Source organism: Silene latifolia, unplaced genomic scaffold, assembly GCF_048544455.1.
Source record: "Silene latifolia isolate original U9 population unplaced genomic scaffold, ASM4854445v1 scaffold_57, whole genome shotgun sequence".
Lineage (NCBI taxonomy): Eukaryota > Viridiplantae > Streptophyta > Magnoliopsida > Caryophyllales > Caryophyllaceae > Silene > Silene latifolia.
Window position 1 is genome coordinate 5,025,488 of NW_027413480.1, and position 25,189 is coordinate 5,050,676.

A 25,189-nucleotide genomic window follows, 5' to 3' on the forward strand; every position below is an offset into this window, starting at 1 on the left:
ATGCTCATTTTTCCTTTTCAATTATCACGAGTACGACGGGTTTGTGGCTCTTGAAGCTGTCTTTCTAAAATACAAGTTTATTTTTGAAGACAGAGTGGGAGAAATTATTCAAGAGCCACAAAGAATGTCATGTAGCAAGAAACTGGTCTTTCTTGGCTACATGAGACGTTTTGTGCAAGACGTTGTTTCTTCAAAACCTAGGAGGTTAAATTCGTCACTTGTTAAAAATGATGAATTCATGCTACTTTTAAGAAAGTAAAGAGCTTATAACTTACAAAAGAAATTGGTTGATTCAAGTTGATTACTTCTAGAAAGTAATGAACATATGACTTACATAAGAGTGTTCAAGTCACAACTCAATACAAGGCTTAGAGCCATGAAAATCCGAAATAAAAAGGCTTGATTAGTGACAAAGGGTTTTGCACTAATAAAGAGATATTTCAAAGCAAGATTGGTTGATTAGTGACAAAGGGTTTTGCACTAATTGAAATGCTTAAGTCTATTAGGATCTTCTTAGGGATTGTGTTTCATTATGAAGTTATGAAATACATAGCGAGTAAATCTAAAACCCACTTCTTCAATAGAAGGAATGTATTCAATACATATCATGAGTTTAGTAGATTCTTGCAATCCTAAGATAATGTGAAACTTAAGAGAGGGTCTTAAGTAGGACATCAATGAGTTAGAATCAACATTTTGATCATGTGATAAAACATTTCTCGATAAGTCGAGAAGTTGTGTTTATACATGGAGTTTAGTGGGAGTTACGGAAATTTTAATTAGTCCGATATGTGGATGACATATTGATCATTGAGAATGATTTAAGACTTTTGGAGTATTATAATACATCTTGAATATCCAGATTTATGAAGATAAATCCACATGATATTAGCGTCAGTAAGAAGTCTTATGTTGATCAGATTCATGACTAGTTCAATTAAATTGAACATATTTGATTGATTCCATTTGCTTCCGCTGCCGGATCAATTAAAAAAAAATGATGTATAACACTTCATATGCTTTGAGTATGATGAATTGTTTTCAAAAATCGAATTTGAGTAATCCTTGCCAAGTAAGCCATAAAGATTACCCTTAAGTGCATGCAGAAGCATTAAGGAAGTAAAGCAAAGTGTTTATGATGCAATTTTGTGTAAGGGTGTTACACAAGTGACAATTGACAATTGAGGTTGCGCATGGTTTCCGACAAAACCATAATCAAAACACATTAGGATGGTTAAGATACCATTGTGGCTAAGTTTATTAAGAAGTAGATTTTCTAGAATCGTTCTGGACAATAAAGAACAATAAGAGATATTTACAACGGAAATTGAGTACACTTGCAATCATGAGATGTGCAAGAGGATGAGTCCCACACACTGTGAAAACAGTGGGAGCTATTCTTAGGCTAGAGGCCCTATGTCTTGATTGGATCTCGACACGTACTCAGAAAGTTTTGTAATGCAAATGTATACATTACAAAGGAAAACGAGTATGTAGTAAGGTTAAGTAAGGTACAAGAAGTTGATAAAACCTACTAACCAAAGCCTTCTCAAAGGCTAAACATGATGAGTCATGTCATTTCAATTGAATTGAAATGAACAACTACGTACAAGATCAAATTAGATTATAGAATATGAAATAGTAATCAGGCATTGACTATTCATATGTGATAATCACATTTGTCGTTCGAGTTTTACCTTAAAACTCTTTCATTATACTTTGTTACATCCAAACGGGTTGTAGAGACAACGTTGAACCCCGTTAAAGTGAACACGGATTAGCATTGTATTCGCCCATAGTCACTTGTATGAGGTGACGTCTCGAAGTGACTAGAGTGTGATGCGATTGATGGCAAGTTCAAATGCCATAGAGTCATGTGAGATGACTAGTCGATCACATAGGCAGACTGTTAGGAACTTTTTGTCGGGCCTAATGACCGCTTATAGAGTTCTGGCAAATTTATATAGCCTGGTCGTGGCGAGAGCTGTTATAGTATTCAAATGAGTCGATTCTTTTGACTAAAGACTATTCACCTAAGATAGCTCAGTTTCAGATTAACTTTGATTTGTGTTACTACGACCTTCGTAAATGGGGTCAAATGGGCATATTTTGGGTTATGATGGCTGTGGCTAGTCGAAGGGAATGAGTGCGATAGGAATTGTCCATCCCCTTGTCAGGGTTAAAACAATATCTCAGGGCCACTCGAGGAGTAATGAACTGGAAATGCGTGGCCACGCTCGGAAGGTATCCAGAGTGGATAAATCCGGTCAATCGTTATTCTCGGATCGAGGAAACCACTCTCGATATGATCACTTGCAAGTACGACACGAAAGACACCTTGCATTGAGTGGGAGATAGTAATAGGACAAGAGAATTGGTGACGCACACTTGTCGAGGACAAGTGGGAGATTGTTGGGAAATGTGTCCTCAACAATAGTGCGATTACATGATTTAAATATCATTATTAAATCTCATTTTAAGAATACATGTGGGATGTAATATTTTACAGTCAACTGGTCCACACATATCGGTAATGATTGGTGACTAGAGTTTGACATTTGTCGTGCGGACGGTGGTGATCAGATTGATCCCCTTAGGTCATACCTATAGGGAAATACTCTTAATTGATTATTTAATTAATCGTATATCGATACGAGTTAATTAAATTACTTAAAATTGACGGATGATTTTGTGAGTATAATTTACGTATCTTATTGTAAATATGATTAAATAAGACACGGTCTAAGTAATCGAATTATTTTATTACTTGGATGAAATTATTGTTTACAGAAACAATTGAATCGGAATGAATAAATTATTATAAATACAGAATGTTGTAGTTTATAATTTGGAAACATTTTTGGTACAAGTAATTACGAATTACTAGTCGATTTTGTAAATGACATATTTTATGAGTATGTTGATTTTTAAATGTTAAAAATACATTACATTGTGACATGTCATGTAACATGTCACATGTGACAAATTTGACAAATGACAAAAATAAAATGGATTCTCCATTTTATGTCTTAAAACCGAAAATGTGGGTGGGCATATAGTTTATATTGTGTTATTTATTTTAAATGGAAACACAATCATAACAATAGGTAGTAGGCTTTGCATGCTTGGTCTCTTGTGAAGAGCAAAAATGAAAGCTATTGGGCAACCTACCCAATGCCATTATTTCGGCCAAATGAAAAAGAAAAGAGAGAGTTTTCTTTTTCAATTAATTTATTCATTCTTCCCATCCAATTTTCTAGTGTAAGAAAATTCATCAAAACTCTCTACATATTGTGAAATCTAGAGAAATAAAACTCACCTTATCTCCTCTCTTGACCGAAATTCAAGAGCAAAAATTACAATTTATATTGTGTCAATTTTATAGTAAAACCAATATTATTACTAGATCTAAATAATATTGGTTATTAAGAGATTCCTTGGGTATATGCTTTTGGGAGGGATTCTACACTTGAATCCTTGTTCTTCCATTTGGAAAGCTCAAGAACAAGAAGAGAAAGGTGATCTCTCTTGTGCCCAATATAGCCGAAATATTGAATGTAAGGACATTATTTCTCTTCTTTTATATTATTGTTTGCATGCATAAAATCCGTTTTAATTTTATGACAAATTATTTTAGACATATATGAGTATGTTAAAGTGTATATGAATCTACATTTCCTTCAGTTTGTTGAGTATTATAAATGTGTTTGATTGGATGAGTGACGACATCGCCCACATCAGTTTTTCATTATTCTTCAACGGAAGTTTCAGATCTAGTTTTGGGAACAAGAAAGTGTAGACTACGGATTTCAATTCAATTGCTTTGTTCATTAATTATTTAGTAAGCTTTAATGGGTGATTAGGGGAAACCAACATGGGGAATGATTCATGCTTAAATTAATATGCTTTCATATCTTATTTGCTTGCTTGTTTTGATCTCAACTCATGCACATGTTATATTTGATGAAATGCCAAGCCTATGAATCCTTGCATTTACTATCATCTCCTATCTTTTCAATGAGACTTGTAAGACATAACCCAACTCGAGTCTCATTAGACCATGCATGTTGTTGAGTAGGGAAGATTAAGTCGACTTGTAGGTGTTGTACAATCTAATCGATTCGGCTCCGGGACCCAAACTTTCCTAGGATTGTAAGATATAACCCAACTCAATCCATCACAACAATAATTGCTTGCTTATAATTTGAGAACATGTTTGTATGATCATATCCCATGATTCCCCTATGATCCCATGACACCCTAGTGCCTTTAATCAATTGTTTACACCCCATTAATTCATCTTGCTTGTTTATTTTCATTGTTATTTTAGTTTAGTAACCTTCTACATCAACCCAATTTGTGACACCCCTTAGACACCACTAGTTACAATAGAAATCTCATTTCAACTCCCGTCCCTTGGGATCCGACCTTTACTTGCCTCTTTACTAATTGTAGAGTTGCTTGTTAAGCTATAAATTGTGTTTTGATTCGACCGTGACCAACGACCACATCTATTTATTTGTGAATGCTAAACGGACCGATCAAAAATGGCGCCGTTGCCGGGGACGGTGTTTGTTTGATTTAGATTTCCTTTTTGTTATTAGTTGTGTCTTTCTTCGCCTTGAGGAAGTAAAAATCCTCAAGGTTTGTTCTAATTGTTTTTGAGTTGTTTGATATTTTGCATGTCTAGAAGGTATAAAGTGATTTGTTACCTTTTGACCGTGAAATCGAAAGAACCTTGACGAACAATAGGAGACTTGTTAGGAGGAATTTGAGGGGTGTTGGTGAAGTTGTTCAACCCACTAGTGAGTTTGTCAATCCTTTCGCAATAGAAGGAGAAGAAAACCCATTACACAATATCCCACAAAATCCACCTACAATGCCAAAATTCTCGTCACACTCCGTACCCACCGAGGAGAATCTACCAAATGGTACTCCTACACCGCAACATCTCACCGGAAATTTTATTGCCAAGTCCGCCTTCATCCAACTAGTTGAGAGGAGCCAATTCGGGGGAATGCCTAGTGAGGACCCTCATTCTCATATGGAAACCTTTTGCGATTATTGTGATGCTATCTCTCAAACGGGCGTGACTCAAGACCAAATTAGATGGGTCTTATTTCCTTTTTCCTTAATCGGCACCGCAAAGCAATGGTTGAAGGGCCTTGATAAGGCCACCCTTGGAATAGATTCTTAGAAGAAGTTGGCTCTAGCTTTCTACAAAAAATTCTACCCACCGGAAAAGACCAACATGCTAAGAGTTCAAATTACGGGTTTTAAGCAAAGGGATGAAGAGTCTTTGTATGAAGCTTGGGAGCGGTTCAAAGGTATTTGTCGCTCATGTCCTCACCATGGACTTAGCGAATGGTTTTTGGTGCAACAATTTTGGAATGGTTTATATAAAGATTCTAGGAACATTCTCAATATGGGATCAAATGGAATGTTCACCGAAGTTGATGACAATCAAACATGGAACAAGATTGAGGAAATGGCGGTCCATAATTCACAATATAGTAGACCTCGCAAGGCTACTAGAGGAGGAAAGCATGAAGTGGACTCCGTTACTCAATTGGGTGCTCAACTTAGTGCTCACATTGACACAATCAACTTAAAGTTTGAACAAGCTATGGCTAGACTTGAGGAAAACTCAAAATCATCGAAGCATCATGTCAATGCCATGACGGCATCCTCATCAATCCCAAGTGGGATATGTGAGAATTGTGGAACTTTGGGTCATGACCCAAGTGAGTGTAGGGGAACGACCGAACAAGTTAATGCTTTCTAAGCTTACAAAAGTGGTACCCCTTATTCAAATTTTTACAATGAAAACACCAAGTTCCATCCAAATCTCTCATACAAGAGCCAAAATGTTCAAAACCCTCAAACAACATACACTCCACCACCCATGAGAAACCAAAATCAAAGACCCTTTTACAATCAAAACCAAGGTTACCAAAATCAAAATCCATACAATCACCAAAATGACCAAGGCTTTGATGTCCAAAAAGCGGTCCTCCAAATGCAAAAGAATCAACAAGAATTTTTCACCCAAATGCAAAAAGATAGCCAAGCAAAAGAAACCACCATCAACAACATTCTAGCTCACACCAAGATGTTGGAAACACAATTGACTCAACTAGCATCTTCAAGCTCACAAAGACAAAAGGGGCAATTACCACCTCAAAGTAATCCCCTAGACATGAAACGGTTAGTGCCATTCACTTGAGAAGTGGTACAAGGTATGAAGCACCGAAGAAGCAAGTTGAGGATGAAGTTGTGGAAGCTAGTGAAAAGGAAGAAATTGTGCAAAACTCCAAAGATGGAGAATCATCAAAAGAAGAAAGTTCAAAGAAAAATGAAGACACGGCCAAAGAGAAGGAGCCCATTGTGATTAGACTTCCTTTTCCAAGTCGTCAAGCCAAGCCCAAATTTGATGATCAACTTGGAAAGTTCATGGAAATTGTGAAAAATTTAGAAGTCTCAATTCCTTTCACGGAATTAATCAACCACGTTCCGGCCTATGCAAAGTACATGAAGGATATCCTCACAAAGCGAAGTCGATCCAGGAAACTTGAGACTATCGCCTTCACTAAGGTGAGTAGTGCAATACTTCAAGGAAGTTCACCTCCAAAGTTAAAGGATCCGGGAAGCTTCTCAATACCGTGTACCATTGGCGACACGACGATCAACAAAGCCTTATGTGATCTAGGGGCTAGTGTGAGTGTCATGCCGTACTCGGTAAGTAAAAGGTTGGGAATGGGAGAGCTTAAATGCACCAACATCACACTTCAAATGGCCGATAGATCGACGAAGACACCATTAGGGATATGGGAAGATGTCCCCGTGCGAATTGGGAAGTTTTTCATCCCGGTGGACTTTGTCATTGTTGATATGGAGGAAGATTCCAACATTCCAATCATCCTAGGAAGACCTTTCCAACACACCGCCGGTGCGGTGATTGATGTGAAACATGGAGAGCTCACTCTAGAAGTGGGAGATGAAAGCATAACTTTTAATCTTGACAAGACCATGAGAGCTCCTCGTTTGCATGAGCCATGTTTCATGATTGATCACTATAGCCGAAAAGATGAAAGGAAGAAATCGGAACTCCAATGGAGGACGAAAATTGAAGATGCTCCATTCAAAGAGCAAGTGAATTGTGACAAGGAGAGCTTGCAAAGCTCATCAAAATCAACCAAGGAAGAAGAGGATGGCCTCATTGGCCAAGAGAAGAAATTGGGAGAGTTGTCTCCATCTAAGCAAGAGATTTTCAATGATCAACTCAATGAAGTTTGTGGTCTTTGGGACGACGAGTTTGAAGGGATTTTTAATCCCTACATTGGGCATGCCATCGATCATGATCAACAACAAGGGCCACGGTCTATTGAGGACCTCTACCATAATAATGAACAATCTTTTGATTACTTCTTCAAGGTGTTGAGCAACATCAACAACACCTTGAACATGCCCCCTTGACATCTCATCAAGAATGAGAGTTTGGTGGAGTCCTCCCTAAACCACCACTTGTAAATATTTCTAACTCCCTAACTTACATTACAATTCTTGTATTGCATTTTTGTCATTTTTGGATTTTTTATTTACTTTGATCAAAATAATTGTCATATAAGAGAGAAGTGAGGGAGGGACTAACGACTTCAATTGATGTGTAGTGCTTTACCTTAGTGTGGGGATGGGAATTGCCTAGGCTATCCATGCCTTAGTAATGCCCCCACAATGAAGAACACAAGAAATGAAGAAGAATGGAAGAATGGTAAAGGGAAATGCATTGTGCACGAATGAAATGAATCCGGGTACAAAGGACCAGAATCCGAGCGGATTCTCAAAAATCCGCCCGTCTTATGCAATCCGAGCGTCCTGATCAAAAGACGCCCGTCCTGAACTAAACTGAAATTTGAAATTTTTCCCACTATTAAAGAATCCGAGCGGATTCCAAAAAATCCGCCCGTCTTGAAGAATCCGGCCGTCTTGTAAAAAAGACGCCCGTCTTTGCAGCAAAGGAAAACAAGCAAAAATCTCTGGACTGAAATCCGTCCGTCTTTGAAGAAATCCGCCCGTCCCGTTCAGACAATCCGAGCGGATTGTACCAAATCCGCCCGTCTTTAGGCGAGATTTCGCAAAGATTGAAGAAGCAGAATCCGCACGGATTGTACCTAATCCGCACGGATTGCCCCTGCAGTTTTGAAAATTTCGGTCCCTTTATAACCCCTCCCACCTTCATTCATTCATTCATTCATTCATAAACACTACCCACAACATCAAAACCCTCATCCTCTCCATCATAAAAACAAAAACCCTCAACAACATTCAACAAAAACAAATCAAACCACCCTTCCAACAACAATTTAATCACTCCATCTTCACCCAAAATCAAAACCAAGAACAAAATCTTCAACCTTTGAGTCGATTTTTGTTTTCATAAAGGCAAAGCCTTTCACCTTCAAATCGATTTGGGCATCCTACATATTGAAGATTTTTCATTCTTTTCTTGGTTAAGCTCATCAATGGCAAGGACTAAGGGTGCAACAAAGGCAACCAAGGCACCAAAGGCTAAGGCACTCTCACAAAGGCAAAAGGCTCTTCAAACAAAGAAAGCTTTGGCTATGGTGGTGGCAACACCAAACTTGGAAGTACAACAACAACAAAAACCTTCTATGGGACCATCAACGTCCTCTACTCCGGTAATTAATCAACTTTTGCATTATCCGGAGGTAACTTTTATTTCCGATACCCATAGAAATACCTTTGTCAAGTTTGCTATGAAGTCATTACAATCCACCAAATTCATATGTAAAGATGCCTTGGAAAAATTGGGTGTTCTTGAACAAACAAAAGCCTTTTTCAAAGCCATGGGGTTGGAGAAATTGTTTGAAACAAAGGAATTGACATACCCCTCCCTTGTCTTGGAATTTTTAAGTTCTTTGAAAGTCACCAAAGTTGAGAATAGGGAAAATATCGAGTTTCGTCTAGCTAATGTTAGTAGACGCATTACCTTTAAGGAATTGGGTGAAATTTTTGGTCTTAGTGATAAAGAAAGCTATTTCAAGAGTTATGGAAAGTATGACCCCGAACCACTTTGGGAGGCAATCTCCGGGAAGAAATTTGAGGATTTTCATGCATGTCGTGCTCTTTTGGTCCATCATACGGGCATAAGAGTATGGCACAAGGTTGTGGGAAATACCATAATTGCTAGGAAAGACACCAATCATTTCACAAGACTCGATTTTATTCTCCTTGAATCGGCTTTGAATATCGGAAGAATTCACACCAAGCCTTACAATTCTTTGAGGCTATTGGTTGATAGATGGCTTAATGTTGATAATGGGAAGAAGGGCACGACCGTTATTGTCAATGGCGGGCTAGTCACGGTCCTAGCTAAGCACTTTGATCCTAATTTCAATAAGGATAAGAAGTACAAAGCAAAGGAAGGTGGCCATCTTATTGATATGCACATTATGATCAACAAGTTCAAGTGGGTTGCCCATAACCCCCTTGACACTAAATATGGATGGCTAACTAGTGAAGCTAGATCGTTCACCTTGCCCTCGAAGATTTGTCGCCTAAGTGTCCACCGGACCAATTATCTACTTCCCCTTTCCGAAGAAGCCGAGTATATCATTCAACAACAAAAGGGTGATCTTGAAACCCCCTCCTCTTCCATTATCATACCACCTTACCCCTTTGAGTATGAAGAGTTCAAGCCGGAAGGAATTGAAATTGGGAAAGACTATGTGACTCTTCTTATGCAAGCAATGCACAAGCAAGCCCATGAAGATCGGAAAAATGCGTATTTGGCTCAATATCCACCCCTCCTACATCTAGCTAGGCAAGGACTCCTTGATCCTGAAGAAAATGTAGATTCATATACATATTAACATACTCATATATGTCTAATTAATTTGTCATAAAATTAAAACGGATTTTATGCATGCAAACAATATAACAAAAGAGAAGAAATCATATCCTTACATAGATGTTTCGGTTTTATGGGGCACAAAAGAAATCTCCTTTTCTTTTGTTCTTGAGCTTTCCTTATGGATGAACAAGATCTAAGTATAAGATCTCTCCCCAAGCTTTATACCCAAGGCTAACTCTTAATCTAATTAATATTATTTGATCTAGTATAATATTAATCTTATGAAAAATTGAACCAAAATATTTGGTATTTTAGCTCTCAAAACCGGTTGAGAGAAGAGGAGAGGAAGAGAAATTATTTTTATCTCTCTAAAAATAATTATGTTGAGTGAATGAATAATTATCTTTTACACACTATGCATATAGTGAAAGATAAAATAAAAATGAAAAAGAACCCTTGTTCTTTCCAAGGGAGAACCGGGTAGGGTGAGGGAATTTGGCCTATGCATGGCCTTTGTGCTCTTACACAAAAGGCACTAGGTATGCATGCCTACATTAGATAAATGATGATTAATCCCACTAATCTAAATTAACATAATATGTTAATAATTCCCAATATTTCGGTCCACATTGTATTATGGATTCCATATTATTTTTGTCAAATGTCAATATGTCACATGTCATATGTAACATAAATTGTTTATGTATTTTTAACATATTAAAAATCAACGTATTAATAAAAATACGTCATATACAAAATTGACTTAGTAATTCATAATTACTCGTACCAAAATATTTTACCGTTTATAAATCGTATTTATAATAATTCATTCAAATCCAATTGTTTCTTTAAACAATAATTTCATCCGAGTAATAATTTGATTACTCAGACCGTATCTCATTTAATCATATTTCAATTTGATACGTAAATTTTACTTCCAAAATCGTCCGTCAATTTTTCAAGTAATTTAATTAACTCGTAACATTATACGATTAATTAAATGATCAATTAAGAGTATCGCCCTATAGGTATGACCTAGGGGGTCAACTGATCACCACCGTCACACGACAGTAATGTCAAACTCTAGTCAGCCAATCATTACCGATATATGTTGACCGAGTTGTGATAACAAAATTACTTCCCAATTGTATTCATTAAAATGAGATTTTTAATAATGATATTTAAATCATGTGATCGCACTATTGTTGAGGACACATTTCCCAACAATCTCCCACTTGTCCTCGACAAGTGTGCGTCACCAATTCTCTTGTCCTATTACTATCTCCCACTCAATGCAAGGTGTCTTTCAGGTCGTACTTGCAAGTGATCATATCGAGAGTGGTTTCCTCGATCTGGAGAATTACTGATTGACCGGATTTATCTATCATAGATACTTTCCGAGCGTGGCCACGCATTTCCAGTTCATTACTCCTCGAGTGGCCCTGAGATATTGTTTTAACCCCCGACAAGGGGTGGACAATTCCTATCGCACTCATTCCCTTCGACTAGCCACAGCCATCATAACCCAAAATATGCCCATTTGTCCCCATTTACGAAGGTCGTAGTAACACAAATCAAAGTTAATCTGAAACTGTGCCATCTTAGGTGAATAGTCTTTAGTCAAAAGAATCGACTCATTTGAATACTATAGTAGCTCTCGCCACGACCAGGCTATATAAATTGCCAGAACTCTATAAGCGGTCATAAGGCCCGACAAAATGTTCCTAACAGTCTGCCTATGTGATCAACTAGTCATCTCACATGACTCTATGGCACTTGAACTTGCCATCAATCGCATCACACTCTAGTTACTTCGAGACGTCACCTCATACAAGTAACTATGGGCAAATACAATGTTAATCCGTGTTCACTTTAACGGGGTTCAATTGTCTCCACAACCCGTTTGGATGTAACAAAGTATAATAAAAGAGTTTTAAAATAAAACTCGAACGACAAATGCGATTATCACACATGAATAGTCAATGCCTGATTACTATTTCATGTTCTATAATCTAATTTGATCTTGTACATAGTTGTTCATTTCAATTCAATTGAAATGACATGACTCATCATGTTTAGCCTTTGAGAAGGCTTTGGTTAGTAGGTTTTATCAATTTCTTGTACCTTACTCAACCTCACTACATACTCGTTTTCCTTTTGTAATGTATACATTTGCATTACAAAACTTTCTGAGTACGTGTCGAGATCCAATCAAGACATAGGTCCTCTAGCCTAAGAATAGCTCCCCTTTGTTTTCACAAAGTGTGCGGGACCCATCCCTCTTGCACATCTCATGATCGCAAGTGTACTCAATTTCCGTTATAAATATCTCTCATTGTTCTTTATTTCCTAGAACGATTCTAGAAAATCTACTTCTTAATTAATATAGCCACAATGGTATCTTAACCATCTTAATGTGTTTTGATTATGGTTTTGTCGGAAACCATGCGCAATCTCAATTGTCAATTGTCACATGTGTAACACCCTTACACAATATTGCATCATAAACACTTTGCTTTATAGCCTTAATGCTTCTGTAAGCACTTAAGGGTAATCTTTATGGCTTACTTGGTAAAGATTACTTAAATTCGATTTTGAAAAACAATTCATCATACTCAAAGTATATGAAGTGTTCTACATCATTTTCTATTTAATTGATTTGACAGCGGAAGCAAATGGAATCAATCAAATATGTTCAATTTAATTGAACTAGTCATGAATCTTATCAACATAAGACTTCTTATTGACGCTAATATCACGTGGATTTATCTTCATAAATCTGGATATTCAAGATGTATTGTAATACTCCAAAAGTCTTAAATCATTCCTAATGATCAATATGTCATCCACATATCGGACTAATTAAAATTTCCGTAACTCCCACTAAACTCCATGTATAAACACAACTTCTCGACTTATCGAGAAAAGTTTTATAACATGATCAAAACATTGATTTCAACTCATTGATGTCCTACTTAAGATTCTCTCTTAAGTTTCACACTATCTTAGGATTGCAAGAATCTACTAAACTCATGATATGTATTGAATACATTCCTTCTATTGAAGAAGTGGGTTTTAGATTTACTCGCTATGTATTTCATAACCTCATAATGAAACACAATCCCTAAGAAGATCCTAATAGACTTAAGCATTTCAACTAGTGCAAAACCCTTTGCAACCAATCTTACTTTGAAATATCTCTTTATTAGTGCAAAACCCTTTGTCACTAATCAAGCCTTTTATTTCGGATTTTCATGGCTCTAAGCCTTGTATTGAGTTGTGACTTAAACACTCTTATGTAAGTCATATGTTCATTAATTTCCAGAAGTAATCAACTTGAATCAAACAATTTCTTTGTAAGTTATAAGCTCTTTACTTTCTTAAAAGTAGCATGAATTCATCATTTTTGACAAGTGACGAATTTAACCTCCTAGGTTTTAAAGAAACAATGTCTTACACAAAACGTCTCATGTAGCCAAGAAAGACCAGTTTCTTGCGACATAACATTCTCTGTGGCATTCTTTGTGGCAGAAAGACCAGTTTCTTGCGACATAACATTCTCTGTGGCATTATTTGTGGCTCTTGAATAATTTCTCCCACTCTGTCTTCTAAAAATAAACTTGTATTTTAGAAAGACAGCTTCACGAGCCGCAAACCCGTCGTACTCGTGATAATTTAAGAGGGAAAAATGAGCATTTGTTTCTTGTGAAAACTTACAAACATGGTACCCTTACCATTTCATATCACATATGATTCGATTTAGTGGAAAAATAATCTAGACAAAATTATAAAATCCCCAAAAGGATCAAGTAACTCAAAGTAACTTGATCGAAGTCCAAACCTTATCAAATAGCGTTTGAATTCTTATCCAATCATACATTATCCCATAATGCGTGTTAAGAGAGATTAATTTGTGATACTATATCACAATTCATTTGGCTTATATCAAAGTCTTCACTTTGATAATCCCATCACGACTAAATCGTGATTACTTGAACTCTTTGAAATTCTTCAAAGATTTCTCTATTTACCTTATTAAGTGAACATATTAGTGTCAACTTAAATCGTTGGTAAAAGATAATGATCAACCTATTTTGGATCGTTGATTTACAACCTCGATCTCCTTTTCAACCAAAAAGGCACGAGACATCTTGCTTTGAATACAAGATACGCATAAACCATTAACAATCTAATGGCTTCAAGAGTACTCGATAACTCTTTGCGTTCATCATTCCAGAATTTAAGGTTTAATCTTGGGTTACCAATTTGAGTCTTACATCATCTACATGATATATCATTCTAGTTTGGTTTAGAATATATTCACCTTGATAATGGGCCAGCCATACATCAAATCGTGGTGTATAGGGTCACAAAAAGTGAAACCTCTTTTGTATCTTAACAAGTTTATATTCTTATTTAGAGTTAATGCACTTAATTGTCATAATTAAGTACAACTTTAAATCCAAAAACTAGATTGAGTACACAATTACTCTATCTCTCGACTTCATTGTTGCTAGTCGTCATATTCTAATCATCCTATGTATCAAACATAATGATGAAAACCACCACCGGTTTCTAATATTGACGAAGTAATACTAGCAAAACTTATGTTTAATCAAATAAACATTTAACGAAGAAGGTCCCATTAGATGTCCCACAACTAACTTGTTGATTCTTCAATAATTTGGGGTAGTTTCCTTACTCGTGTCTAACATTTAAGACAATGGAAACTTTATCGGTTGGGATTGATAGGTTTAGTATCGTCATTCTCAACAACTTTACCTTTAACATAACCTTGTATCAATTCCATTCTAATTTTACTTCTTTAACCTCGTTCTCATCTTAACGGTTTAAGAGAATGCTCCCACTTATTTCAATGAGTCTTTACTTAGATAAGCAAAGTTGAATCTTATGAAGATTACTCTTCAATTTAATCGTTTTAGTCTTAAAACTTTCATTGAAGTGGTTGCGTTATTTTGGTCAATTATGAATTCTAACAAAACTAATTACCAAAATAATTTATCGCTTCAAGGTACTTAATTCAATTAAGTATATGAATAATAATCCATTGTAAGTAGATGTGTTAGTCAAGTATCAAAAACCTGTTTGATAATGAATAACTTTAATCTATACTCTTTACAAGAGATCCTTAGCAATGGTTCATATGAGGTTTTAGAAGCAAATTCAAATTTTGTCTTTAGTTACGATGTTTTAATGGAGATTTGAATTAAAATCGAAATTATATCGTATATGAATTGTGGTAAAGAAATAGAACAATATGATAACGGAATAATGGAAAACTTAACATTTATCGTTTTATTAATACTTGTAAACAAGTATAGCATTTACATAGTGACCTCTACCCAACTATGATAAATGATTCCAAGACCCAAATTCATATCGACTTAGGCACGGTATGGCCGATGAAACCCTTATCAATATAACTCGGTGGATTAACGCTTTAATCGATTCTACTTTTAGAACTCTTGGTCGATAAAATTACTCTAATATTTATCTATAGCCCGGAACACATGCAACTACGGTCGCGAATACTTCCGTTGAGCTCAATCCAAATTTCGAATAAATGTGTCCATGATCCAAATCCACATCAACTTGGGCACGGTATGGCCGATGAAACCCTCATTAACATGAACTCGGTGTATTAACACTCATCACCCACTTCCCCTACGTAACAAGGTTTGTACCCCGGTAGGGCCGAGTGCACTCCCTCGCGAAATAGGTTTTCATGGTTTCTACTATTTGGTAAGGCTATGTCTCAATTGATTTGTTTTAGCGAGAGGTCATGTCAATTTATTATCTATCACGTTTTAAGTGAACCAAAGCGGTGAACTACGATAATTCTAATTGACACGGTCGATAAACTCGATAAGACAATGCATGTTTAGTTATGGCGATTTAGCGATGCATGTGACATAAAATAAAATGCAAGCATAAAGATAAATAAATCCTAGTATGGCCTTTCCTAAAATAGAAAAACTATTTAACTATTACATATTCGGAAACCAACTCCATTGGTCCCTTGAACTTCGGTTGTGGCACGCATCTCGATGTAACACCGACTTTATGTATCGCCATTCTTGAAGAAATCTGTCTTGGGGAACTCCGGAATGAATAAAATTACATAACAAATTACATAATTTCCTATTATACATTTGTAACTAAAATAAAGTAAATCTATTAAATTACAAAACGGTGATACGAGATCACAATAAAAATTACAACCGAATCGATATTCCCATACATTTCGGGAAATACCAATTAAAATCTAAGGCCATACTAAGTAAAATTACATAATTCAAAATTACATAAATTAAAATTATGACAATCATAAAGAAAATGCAGCATTATAATATGTATGAACATGCTCAATTTTATGCTAAATCGCCTTTTAATTAGCCAATATCGTATATTACTCGGTTTTTACGGATTTGCGTGATTTCAACATTTTATAATCACAAAAATACATAAACTCATATTTATGCATAAGTTAATTACCCTAACCTCTTAGGACTCAAAATATAGTCTTCACTAATAATTTGACCATAATTAACTTTTATTTACAAAATTGTTCATAAATGGACCAAAAATTACAAAAATAAGCTATTTAACTTCAAATAAATCCAAAAATTTCAAATAAATTCAAAATTTGAAATTTAAACTCATGAACATTCTGGAAACTTTCCATGACACTCATAATGTTCAAAATCATAGGTTAAAAATTTCGAAAATTTACCGGAAAAACAATGTTGCGGTTTATCAATTTATAATAAAATAATCATAAAAACATGGAAAAATTATTTTCATTAACTTTTCAATTTTAGATCTGAAAATGATAATAAAATGCAACATTAGACGTTTTTCCTAAGTCATAGATTATGTTTTATTAATTTTCCACTAATAATGTCACTATTTATGCTATTTTTCTTCAAAAATTCATAAATCATGCAAAAAGACTTCTTTATAGCCAATAATTTTACACACATCTTGTAAAATTGCATGTGACAACATATTAATTTTCTATGACCAGATTCGAAATTTAACTCATATTAACCTATTTTTCACTTAAATCCGAATTTAATAATGAAAAATTCATTTTTCGAGCATAACAAGTCCAAAAATTATGAAAATTTACAGGTTATCTCAAAATAATATATGTGACAACATATCCAAAAATCAAGTGAAAATTCGAAGTATAGCTATTTTTAGACCAAAAATGACATTTTTACTCATAAAATCACATTTAAATGCCATTATTGTAAATTATGAACAATAAAAATCCGAAAAATTAACCAAAATATCCTAAAACACTTTAGGACCAGAAATATTAACATGCATGTAATAATTTCGTGATATATCATAATAACACAAATTTTACAAGTTTTATTTGTTATTCATATAACTCGGAAAAACTTTTAACCAATTTGCATGCAAACAACCGTGGCTCTTGATACCGATTGAAGAAAATGTAGATTAATATACATATTAACATACTCATATATGTCTAATTAATTTGTCATAAAATTAAAACGGATTTTATGCATGCAAACAATATAACAAAAGAGAAGAAATCATATCCTTACATAGATGTTTCGGTTTTATGGGGCACAAAAGAAATCTCCTTTTCTTTTGTTCTTGAGCTTTCCTTATGGATGAACAAGATCTAAGTATAAGATCTCTCCCCAAGCTTTATACCCAAGGCTAACTCTTAATCTAATTAATTCTATTTGATCTAGTATAATATTAATCTTATGAAAAATTGAACCAAAATATTTGGTATTTTAGCTCTCAAAACCGGTTGAGAGAAGAGGAGAGGAAGAGAAATTATTTTTATCTCTCTAAAAATAATTATGTTGAGTGAATGAATAATTATCTTTTACACACTATGCATATAGTGAAAGATAAAATAAAAATGAAAAAGAACCCTTGTTCTTTCCAAGGGAGAACCGGGTAGGGTGAGGGAATTTGGCCTATGCATGGCCTTTGTGCTCTTACACAAAAGGCACTAGGTATGCATGCCTACATTAGATAAATGATGATTAATCCCACTAATCTAAATTAACATAATATGTTAATAATTCCCAATATTTCGGTCCACATTGTATTATGGATTCCATATTATTTTTGTCAAATGTCAATATGTCACATGTCATATGTAACATAAATTGTTTATGTATTTTTAACATATTAAAAATCAACGTATTAATAAAAATACGTCATATACAAAATTGACTTAGTAATTCATAATTACTCGTACCAAAATATTTTACCGTTTATAAATCGTATTTATAATAATTCATTCAAATCCAATTGTTTCTTTAAACAATAATTTCATCCGAGTAATAATTTGATTACTCAGACCGTATCTCATTTAATCATATTTCAATTTGATACGTAAATTTTACTTCCAAAATCGTCCGTCAATTTTTCAAGTAATTTAATTAACTCGTAACATTATACGATTAATTAAATGATCAATTAAGAGTATCGCTCTATAGGTATGACCTAGGGGGTCAACTGATCACCACCGTCACACGACAGTAATGTCAAACTCTAGTCAGCCAATCATTACCGATATATGTTGACCAGTTGACAGTAACAAAATTACTTCCCAATTGTATTCATTAAAATGAGATTTTTAATAATGATATTTAAATCATGTGATCGCACTATTGTTGAGGACACATTTCCCAACAGATCCATCTTGTCCTTTGCCTAGTTGGGCGGATAGAGAAGTCTTATTTCCGGGTGCATCTAGGGACGTGGTGGGAGATAATGAGGTTGTTGGAAATGATGAAGGAGTTGATGATAATATTGAGGAAGAAGCAATGGAAGGAGAAAGAGATGGTGAAGATGATGATGAGGAAGAAGATGAGGAAGAAAGTGACAAGGAAAGTGGCAATGTGACCACTTCTCATGAGGGAAGTGGTGATGATGATAGCATGATGGAAGACTAGCAAGCCTTGGAGACTCCTACACTCCCATGGTTTGTCTATATCTCTTTGTATTTTATTTCATTTTGATCATTGTTGGTTTAGTCCTAGCAACATCAAAGGACTCACACCTCGGTACCATTGAGGTGTCTTTATTGTTCCCATTTGTAAAATCCAAAATGACAAAACTAGTCTCATGCATAGCATAGTGTGTGCATGAACTACACCCATCCTTGGACATTAGCAATAGTGTCTCACTCGGTTTGGGGAAGTTAATGCATACACAACGGGAGGTAATCTAAATTATCCTCTCCGTCATAACAAAAACCATGCATCATGTAGTGTAGCTTAGTATAGAATTGCATTTAGTATAGAAATCATGCATCATCTTTGCATAATTTCCATCATTTTGGCCATTGAGGACAATGCCCATATTAGTGTGGGGATGGGAATTCTAACATTTAACTCTTATTCAAAAACCATAAAAATTTGAAAAATTGAAAACCCAAAAACAAGTTCATTTCCTTTGTATATATTGTCTTGTATATATTGTGTTTGTTTTATCCTTTTTCACATTGATTGACTACGCCACATCCGAGACATGAGGATATTGACGACCGCATGGTATGATCTTTCCAATCTCCTTTTTCCTCTTTATGTTAATGACTATGTGGCTTTATTTTGATTGATGTGGTAAAAACAATGTGAAATTAGGATTGTATTTAGTTTATTTGTCATATTAGTTGGTAGAATCATATGCATTAGGATGTATAAATGCTAGTTGCATCATGGCATGTAGTTTGCATGTTAGAAAATTTTGCGAAACCGTCTACTTCGGAAGCTTGACAAGTGTATATAGGCCCTAGTAGATGCTTTTTCTTCTTAAGACTTTGCTTGTTAGAATGCTTGTAAAACACCCTAGGATGTGTCATGCTAGTATCCGTTGACCCATGGTTTAAGGCCTAGTCAAGAGTACCTTGTGGTGTGATAACTCCTTGGCTACCGTTTATTCCAAGGTGACCCTTGAAACCATGCAACCATCATTCATCCATGTTCTACCATATATTTTTGTCATCAAAGGGAATGGGCACAAAAAGAAATCAATTTGAGTTCAATGAAATGAAAAGTGAAAGAAAGTTTGCAAAAATGCATCAAAAGAAAAGAGGAGCAAAAATAGACTCCTAAGCTTCAAATACAAGGCACCCTCGTTACTAATTGGGGTGAATTTGAAAATGTTCAAAAGAAATGCAAAGAAAAGTTGAAAGTTGTCAAGTATTGAAATGCCAAAAATCAAAAAGAAATGGCAAAAAGAAAGTGTTCTCAAATGTTATATGCCACAAGAAATTGGGGGGAAAACAAAAACAAAAGCAAACTCCCAAAGTGAAACTCAAATATCTATTTATCCCTTTATCCATCATATCCATTTTTGTGCATGGTAGAGAGGGGACGACCCTTCTTCTTGTCTAGGCAAGAGGGGGAATTCCGCGATCCTCCAGTGTTTCTAACACCATAGGGAGTATACTCTTGACAAAAGCATTTAACGATTGAGGACAAAGGTACCCTAGCTTGACACAACTTGGAGGTGATTTATTGGTATCCTTCTAGGCTTAGTAGTTTGAACAAATTGCATCTATGAAGGATTGTGTACCCTTGAATTGCTTACCTTGTAGATAATTTCCGCCACTTGATGAGGGAGTGGCTATTCTTTTTGTAGATGCATCCATTATGTGATTTTGTGTGCTTAATGTTTGGATGTGTCGCCATTTTGGCAAGACCCACCTTACCTTGCAAGAAGGCATCCTACCTCATGGTTGTCTTGTTGTGAGTTGAAGGGGGGGAGTGAGACCCGCTAATTGTCTCATATCGGCTATATTATTAGGATAGGTTAGTATTGGTCCTAGTCTTTGTCACCTCTTTACTCGGGACGAGCAAAGGTTCGGTTTGGGGATATTTGATGTGACCATAATTGGCGCATATTTAGCCCCCGAATTACCCTTATTTCCATGCTTTTTAGTGCTTATTTGGGTCATTTCTTATCTTTAGTTTTTTGTTTTGCATATTCTTTGAGATTTTGATCCCTTGGTAGGAAAGGAGTAAGAATCTTGCATTTTCATGGCAAAACAAGACTAAATTGATCAAATTCAATGACCAAGCATCAAGGAGAGACAAGATTAGAAGGCCTTTGTACATATCATAGTAGAAGAGCAATGTTGAGAAAGGATCCTTGAGTCCCCAAGGAAATCCCCAAGGAATTTATGAAGAAAAGGGAAGAAAAAGAAGAAGTATCACGCTGACTGACAATCCGAGCGGATTGTCAGCAATCCGCCCGTCCCACCTAGCCACAATCCGAGCATCCCAGCTGGAATCCGCTCGGATTCCCCCTCAGCAATCCGCCCGGATTCCCCAGAATCCGCTCGGATTCCATCGACCAAATCCGGCCGTCCCGACCCTAATCCGCCCGGATTCCTTCACAGCGCGGGTTGTCTTCTTCAAGCTACGAAAAGAGAAGCCCTTCTCTCCAAAAATACCGGAGTCTCCTTGCTCTACTTAAAAAGTGTAATTACTAGTTTAGCCCTTAGTTAACCCTAATGCATCCTCCCTAATTTTCACTATAAATACCCCATTAGTCTAATTAGAGGGGCATGTTCTTGTTATCAATAATTAATGTAGTTAATATCAATCAAATCTCTCTTCAATATTGTAATCAAGTATTAATCAAGTTTTAATCCAAGTTTTAGTTCTTTAATCTCTCTCTTGTTCATCCTTTATTTTGGGTAATTGAAGATTATTTGGGTTATTATTGGGAGATTGACAACCTCTCAATCTAGCATTCAAGTACTTCTATTATTCTTGCTTTATTATTGGAATCATTAGTAGGTATAATCTCTTAATCCCTTTTTAATTATTGTTAATTACTTTCATTTATTCATCATGTTTCATATTGTTGGTAAGATTGACAACCTTGCTAGCATGATCAACATGATAATGAGTGAGTAGTCTCTTAGCTAGGGTTAATGGGTGATTAAGGGAAACCAACATGGGGAATGATTCATGCTTAAATTAATATGCTTTCATATCTTATTTGCTTGCTTGTTTTGATCTCAACTCATGCACATGTTATATTTGATGAAATGCTAAGCCTATGAATCCTTGCATTTACTATCATCTCCTATCTTTTCAATGAGACTTGTAAGACATAACCCAACTCGAGTCTCATTAGACCATGCATGTTGTTGAGTAGGGAAGATTAAGTCGACTTGTAGGTGTTGTACAATCTAATCGATTCGGCTCCGGGACCCAAACTTTCCTAGGATTGTAAGATATAACCCAACTCAATCCATCACAACAATAATTGCTTGCTTATAATTTGAGAACATGTTTGTATGATCATATCCCATGATTCCCCTATGATCCCATGACACCCTAGTGCCTTTAATCAATTGTTTACACCCCTTTAATTCATCTTGCTTGTTTATTTTCATTGTTATTTTAGTTTAGTAACCTTTTACATCAACCCAATTTGTGACACCCCTTAGACACCACTAGTTACAATAGAAATCTCATTTCAACTCCCGTCCCTTGGGATCCGACCTTTACTTGCCTCTTTACTAATTGTAGAGTTGCTTGTTAAGCTATAAATTGTGTTTTGATTTGACCGTGACCAACGACCACATCTATTTATTTGTGAATGCTAAACGGACCGATCAAAAATGGCGCCGTTGCCGGGGACGGTGTTTGTTTGATTTAGATTTCCTTTTTGTTATTAGTTGTGTCTTTCTTCGCCTTGAGGAAGTAAAAATCCTCAAGGTTTGTTCTAATTGTTTTTGAGTTGTTTGATATTTTGCATGTCTAGAAGGTTACAAAGTGATTTGTTACCTTTTGACCGTGAAATCGAAAGAACCTTGACGAACAATAGGAGACTTGTTAGGAGGAATTTGAGGGGTGTTGGTGAAGTTGTTCAACCCACTAGTGAGTTTGTCAATCCTTTCGCAATAGAAGGAGAAGAAAACCCATTACACAATATCCCACAAAATCCACCTACAATGCCAAAATTCTCGTCACACTCCGTACCCACCGAGGAGAATCTACCAAATGGTACTCCTACACCGCAACATCTCACCGGAAATTTTATTGCCAAGTCCACCTTCATCCAACTAGTTGAGAGGAGCCAATTCGGGGGAATGCCTAGTGAGGACCCTCATTCTCATATGGAAACCTTTTGCGATTATTGTGATGCTATCTCTCAAACGGGCGTGACTCAAGACCAAATTAGATGGGTCTTATTTCCTTTTTCCTTAATCGGCACCGCAAAGCAATGGTTGAAGGGCCTTGATAAGGCCACCCTTGGAATAGATTCTTGGAAGAAGTTGGCTCTAGCTTTCTACAAAAAATTCTACCCACCGGAAAAGACCAACATGCTAAGAGCTCAAATTACGGGTTTTAAGCAAAGGGATGAAGAGTCTTTGTATGAAGCTTGGGAGCGGTTCAAAGGTATTTGTCGCTCATGTCCTCACCATGGACTTAGCGAATGGTTTTTGGTGCAACAATTTTGGAATGGTTTATATGAAGATTCCAGGAACATTCTCAATATGGGATCAAATGGAATGTTCACCGAAGTTGATGACAATCAAACATGGAACAAGATTGAGGAAATGGCGGCCCATAATTCACAATATAGTAGACCTCGCAAGGCTACTAGAGGAGGAAATCATGAAGTGGACTCCGTTACTCAATTGGGTGCTCAACTTAGTGCTCACATTGACACAATCAACTTGAAGTTTGAACAAGCTATGGCTAGACTTGAGGAAAACTCAAAATCATCGAAGCATCATGTCAATGCCATGACGGCATCCTCATCAATCCCAAGTGGGATATGTGAGAATTGTGGAACTTTGGGTCATGACCCAAGTGAGTGTAGGGGAACGACCGAACAAGTTAATGCTTTCCAAGCTTACAAAAGTGGTACCCCTTATTCAAATTTTTACAATGAAAACACCAAGTTCCATCCAAATCTCTCATACAAGAGCCAAAATGTTCAAAACCCTCAAACAACATACACTCCACCACCCATGAGAAACCAAAATCAAAGACCCTTTTACAATCAAAACCAAGGTTACCAAAATCAAAATCCATACAATCACCAAAATGACCAAGGCTTTGATGTCCAAAAAGCGGTCCTCCAAATGCAAAAGAATCAACAAGAATTTTTCACCCAAATGCAAAAAGATAGCCAAGCAAAAGAAACCACCATCAACAACATTCTAGCTCACACCAAGATGTTGGAAACACAATTGACTCAACTAGCATCTTCAAGCTCACAAAGACAAAAGGGGCAATTACCACCTCAAAGTAATCCCCCTAGACATGAAACGGTTAGTGCCATTCACTTGAGAAGTGGTACAAGGTATGAAGCACCGAAGAAGCAAGTTGAGGATGAAGTTGTGGAAGCTAGTGAAAAGGAAGAAATTGTGCAAAACTCCAAAGATGGAGAATCATCAAAAGAAGAAAGTTCAAAGAAAAATGAAGACAAGGCCAAAGAGAAGGAGCCCATTGTGATTAGACTTCCTTTTCCAAGTCGTCAAGCCAAGCCCAAATTTGATGATCAACTTGGAAAGTTCATGGAAATTGTGTAAAATTTAGAAGTCTCAATTCCTTTCACGGAATTAATCAACCACGTTCCGGCCTATGCAAAGTACATGAAGGATATCCTCACAAAGAAGAAGTCGATCCGGAAACTTGAGACTATCGCCTTCACTAAGGTGAGTAGTGCAATACTTCAAGGGAGTTCACCTCCAAAGTTAAAGGATCCGGGAAGCTTCTCAATACCGTGTACCATTGGCGACACGACGATCAACAAAGCCTTATGTGATCTAGGGGCTAGTGTGAGTGTCATGCCGTACTCGGTAAGTAAAAGGTTGGGAATGGGAGAGCTTAAATGCACCAACATCACACTTCAAATGGCCGATAGATCGACGAAGACACCATTAGGGATATGGGAAGATGTCCCCGTGCGAATTGGGAAGTTTTTCATCCCGGTGGACTTTGTCATTGTTGATATGGAGGAAGATTCCAACATTCCAATCATCCTAGGAAGACCTTTCCTACACACCGCCGGTGCGGTGATTGATGTGAAACATGGAGAGCTCACTCTAGAAGTGGGAGATGAAAGCATAACTTTTAATCTTGACAAGACCATGAGAGCTCCTCGTTTGCATGAGCCATGTTTCATGATTGATCACTATAGCCGAAAAGATGAAAGGAAGAAATCGGAACTCCAATGGAGGACGAAAATTGAAGATGCTCCATTCAAAGAGCAAGTGAATTGTGACAAGGAGAGCTTGCAAAGCTCATCAAAATCAACCAA

At 36.2% G+C, this 25,189-nt stretch overlaps 2 non-coding genes across 2 annotated transcripts; both read right to left on the bottom strand.

Annotated features, from left to right (window-relative positions):
* Positions 1 to 5,251: 5,251 nt before the first annotated feature.
* LOC141639852 (small nucleolar RNA R71) lies at positions 5,252 to 5,358 on the bottom strand. Its single transcript, XR_012542714.1, has one exon. It is a non-coding gene; the product is annotated as a small nucleolar RNA R71 (small nucleolar RNA).
* A 17,882-nt stretch (positions 5,359 to 23,240) lies between these two features.
* LOC141639860 (small nucleolar RNA R71) lies at positions 23,241 to 23,347 on the bottom strand. Its single transcript, XR_012542722.1, has one exon. It is a non-coding gene; the product is annotated as a small nucleolar RNA R71 (small nucleolar RNA).
* Positions 23,348 to 25,189: the final 1,842 nt, after the last annotated feature.